The sequence below is a fragment of the Pteropus alecto genome, unplaced genomic scaffold, assembly GCF_000325575.1.
Source record: "Pteropus alecto unplaced genomic scaffold, ASM32557v1 scaffold280, whole genome shotgun sequence".
Lineage (NCBI taxonomy): Eukaryota > Metazoa > Chordata > Mammalia > Chiroptera > Pteropodidae > Pteropus > Pteropus alecto.
The window spans coordinates 1,705,746-1,710,789 of NW_006430057.1; the positions used below are offsets into that span (position 1 = coordinate 1,705,746).

Here is a 5,044-nt window from a genome sequence, read left to right on the forward strand (position 1 = left end):
TATGATATTAATCATGGCATTCTATTTTTATCATATATATATATCACATATGTATATGACATGTATATATGATATATATATCACATATATATATGATAAAAATAGAATTCCATGATTTAATATAAATTATAAATGTAATTTGAAATAAAACAGTATATATTTCAGGATATATCTGTGAGAACATAGTTGCATTAGAAGATGGAATGAAGTTGTTGATGCTTGTACCCTCTTATAAAGAGTAAGACTGGGTTTATGAGAAGTAAGAAGATAATTCTGTATAAAAAGCCCAGGAAAATGAAAAATCAGCAGTGTACATGGCCATGAAATTAAAATGTTAGAATAAGTAATAAATGACTAGACTTGTTTGTATATGATAAGAGAAAGAAGGAAATCCTTCAAATGGAGAAAACAAGCCATGATAAATTACAGACTGTCAAAATGGAGAAAATGAGGAAGTATGATATTCTCACAAATGACCTGAGCCATATTTATAAATCTGTGATGAAATAATTCCTTATGTTGCGATTTAGAACAGATGAGGTGTCACAGAAAGCATCTCTTGTATTTTAGAATACTATCACCTGTCAAGGCATATTTTAGGTTCCCGGTACTTCGAAAGACCTTGAAAACCATCTCTCTCTCTAGGTGATGAGGAATAGAGGATGATTTAAAAAGAGAAACAATAAAACAAGAAGCTATACAGAAGTTGGGCAATAGATGTCTCTACTTAAAGAAGACAAAAACAATAGACAGCCCTCAAATACTTTCAATGTGGTCTTTCACAGTACAGGTTTTTTAGTGTTATAAAAATTAAAAAAAATATATATAGTGTTACAATAATCTGAAATACTGAAAGTAACTTGTTGAGATTCATGTAATTTATGTGACTACCAATTTAATGTTTTGTGTGAAATTATTAAAAGTAGATTCATATCCTCTGTGACATTTTGCAGAGGTTTTGTTGCTTTTGTGTTGATGCCACTATTGCACTAAAACTGTTTTCAACAAATAGGTCGTTGAAAATGCTCTAATATGTAGAGCATGGAGTGAGTGCATCATTTAATTTTGAAACAATGTCTTTTTTTTTATTTAACCTTCTACCTTCATAAAGACTTTGCCATAAATTATTGGGTTTTTCTGTTAACTTCTTATAAAATCTATCTAGTATTGATATACACAAGAGCACTACTGATATTTATTTTTGTTGAGGTTAGTCTGGCTGAACATTCCTCTCTTCTGGGATATGAATGGGACAAATCTTTCTTGTGTGAGATTGCTCCACACATTTTATGACTCGCTTCTGCCCACTAAATACTAGTGGTTTTCCCCAATAATTATAAGTTGTAAAAGCATCCCAACACGTTTCCAAAATGATCTCTAGAGAATGGTAATCACTGACTCTGGCTCTATTTTGCTATAAGCACATATCTGCATTTCTCAAAACGACCTTCAAAAATTCCATTATGACTTAAAAACATTTAAGGTCTGTCCTCATGTTCCCTTAGAAGGAGGATTTTGTTCAGTGTTACTGTTATGGGCTGAATTGTTTTCCCCCTCAATTCAGATATTGAAGTCCTAAGTACCAGTATCATAATTTGACTGTATTTGGGGATAGGGTATTTTATGGTGGGCCCTAATCCAATATGACTGATGCACTTAGAATAAGGATAGATTAGGAGACAGAGGGAAGACCATATGAAGACACAGAGAGAAGACAGCTACCAGCAAACCAAGGAGAGAGGCCTCAGAAGAAACCAACTTTTCAGAAACCTCTGTCTCAGACTTCTAGCCTCCATAATTGTGAGACAATAAGTTTCTGTTATTTAAGCCACTCAGTCTGTGGTACTTGGTTATGGTTGCCCCAGCAAACTAATACAGTGACTGACTGGTACCCCTTAATGAATGTTAGCTTCTTGTTGGTACTAAGGTAGCAGTGTGATTTGGTGATTGCAGTTCAGGTTTTCAAGGTTAGGATCCTGACTCATCCACTTAGTAGTTGTGACTTTTGGCACATTAATTAACCTTGTGAGCCTTCTATTTCTTTATGTTTAAATGAGGATCATAATACCTTCCTCACTAAGCTGGTTGTTGTGAAGATTAAGGTGAAATAACTAAAGTGCCCAGCACACAGATGACTTCTATAAATATTAGTTCTCTTTTTATCTGCTTCCACTTTTATGTATATTTTACATTTTCTAAAAAGAATGTAATGGCATGTTTAGGAGATGAGCCTTTGTGGGAATTTCAGGCTGTCTGATTAGTGGAGAGCTGGACTTTTTCAATACGGTTAAAGACAATAATGTGTATATAATGCTTTGCAGTTTATAAACACAAAGCACGTCACATTCAGTTATACAGGATGCACAGGCTTTAACTCTAAGTATGCCTCAGGAGATATTATCGTAACCTTTCTTTTGTTTGTCTAACTTCTTTTAAGACATAGGAGACCTCTCTTCTAGGAACCCATTAAGTCATCTTTCTCTGTGTTTTATAACACCACAGCATACATATCTTTATTCATAGCATGTATATGCTCTATATTAATGGTCTGTTTCCCCACGAGATTGAATTCTTTGATGTTGGTGATTATTCCGCATTCATCTTTCTATCCTTAATGCTCTGCACAGTGCCTGGTTCTTTGTAGGTGTGCTATAAATTACATATCACTACATAAATTACATATTGCAACATTTTAACTGATAACTGAATTTATTAGAAATCCCCTTAAAGCATGCATAAAGAGATGAAAATAACTTTATTAATTTAACATTAAGAGGAACATGTTAGCCTTATGAATATTCGGAAAGGAAAAATCACATTTTGAGGGATGCAGCATGGGAGACTTGGGTTTATAAGGACAATTTAATTTTGAATAATGCATATCTCACTAATATTTTTGAGTGATGTTAAATGCTAGTTACTTTTACTGTCCATTTTTTCATATGACGATTAAGTGCTCCTGGTCACACAATTCAGTGGTAGAGCTAGAATTTGAACCTAGGCTGGCTATCTGCAGAGTTCATGTTCTTAACCATTACACTTCCGTGAAAGTGGAAGGGTTGTAATCAGGGACACTGTAGGAGAAAGTTGCTCTGAGAGAATGCAGAACAGTATATTAGGAAGATGAAGAGCTTGAGGCACACTTTACCTGGAGGCCACTTTAGGAGTGTGTGTGTCTTGAGGCTCAGAAAGGAAGTTACATCCTGAAGTACACACTTCGCTCTATATCTACTACTAGTACTGAAGTTGTAGACAATAAGCTGTAGCTCTGAAATGCATTTTCTCTATTAATCAATGTATTTATATAGTGATGAGGAGTGAATTTTTCTTGATTCAAGCCTCCAAATCTCTCTCTATATATTATCACAAACCCCTACTACTTATACATTATATGATTTATCTTAATAGCAGGGTAAAGAAAAGTAAAGATCTACTTATAACAGTTAAACCTCATACATCTATGATTCCTTGGGAAATAAACCATTCTAACATTTTTCTTTTTAAATAACAGTTTACACCCTAAACACTAATGCATTTTTCATTTTAAATACTTTGGTTAAATACTTTTCTTACTGACTCATGGCCATCTTTACAGCTATTATTATAGTTTTAGAAATGCCCCTAGAATCTATTCAGACTTGTAAAACTATTTGCTTCTACAGTATATGATTCCTAATTGTTGTACTCTTCTTACCTTCCTGAACTGGTTTTGATGATTTTCCTCTTTCTATTCCTGTCAGATGTCACATGTTACCATTGTCAGTGTGTCTTCCCATACCTCCCTCCTTGTGCTCTTCTGATTTGTTGCAGCTTTAAACCCAGTTTGCCAAGCTTCTTAAGAATTGTACTTGGTGGACTAAGAAGATAGTCTGCTATTAATATGAATGTGCATTTGTGCTTGAACTTTGTGACATCTATTTTGTCTCTAATGCTTTATGTTATTTTATTTATTTTATTCTTTTCAATACTTATGGTGACATTAATTAAAGAAATCCAATAAGTTTCAGCTGTACACATTAATAATAAGATGTGTATATATATGTATATATACAGTGTATATATATATACTGTATATACATACAGTGTATATATATACATATGTAAATGTATATATATATACATGTAAATATATATATATACATATATTTACACTGCGTGTTCACATAGCTAGATTTCTTTCTATCACCATATATTTGATACTCTTTACCCTGTCTAACTCCCCTTCCCCCCCACCCTCTGGTAACCAAGTCTACTGTCCATGTCCATGAGTCTTTGCTTGTTTGTCATGTTTGTTTGTGTTGCTTTTATTTACATCCCACATATAAGTGATATCATGTGATTTTCAACCCTTTCTGACTGACTTATTTCACGTAGTATGATTATTTCAAGGTCCATCCATCTTGTTGCAAATGGCAATATTTCATCTCTTCTTATGGCTGAGTAATATTCCATTGTATATATGTACCACAGCTTTTTATACAGTCATCTGTCATAGGACATTTCGATTGCTCTCATGTCTTGGCCACAGGGAATAATGCTGCTATTAACATCGGTGTGCAAATATCTTTGCAGATATGGGTTTTCAAGTCTTTGGGGTAAATATCCAGTAGAGGGATTGCTGAATCATATGGTAGATCAATTCTTAGTTTTTTGAGGAAACTCCATACTGTTTTCCATAGTGGCCATACCAATTTGCAGTCCCATCAGCACTGTACAAGGGCACAAGGGTTCCCTTTCTCCACATCCTTGCCAAGACTTGTTATCTCTTGACTTTTTGATAATAGTCATTCTAACAGATGTGAGATGATAGTTCAAGTGATTGTTTTAATTTCCATTTCCCTGATGATTAGTGATCTTGAACATCTTTTCTTTACCTGTTGGACATTTGTATTTCTTCTTTGGAAAAATGTCTATAAATCATTATATTATTTATCTCATTTGCCTAGTAACTTTTTGTCTTGTTCTAGAATTGTATTTTCCTATAGGACTTTATACACTCTTTTTATCTGGTGAAAATATACAATATTTTAATTTCTGAATACAT

The 5,044-nt window shown here is 33.5% G+C and overlaps 1 protein-coding gene across 1 annotated transcript in view; it reads left to right on the forward strand.

The window, feature by feature from the left end:
- Positions 1 to 5,044, forward strand: part of KLHL13 (kelch like family member 13) — a 228,976-nt gene that overhangs the window by 53,338 nt on the left and 170,594 nt on the right. The window lies entirely within an intron of this gene.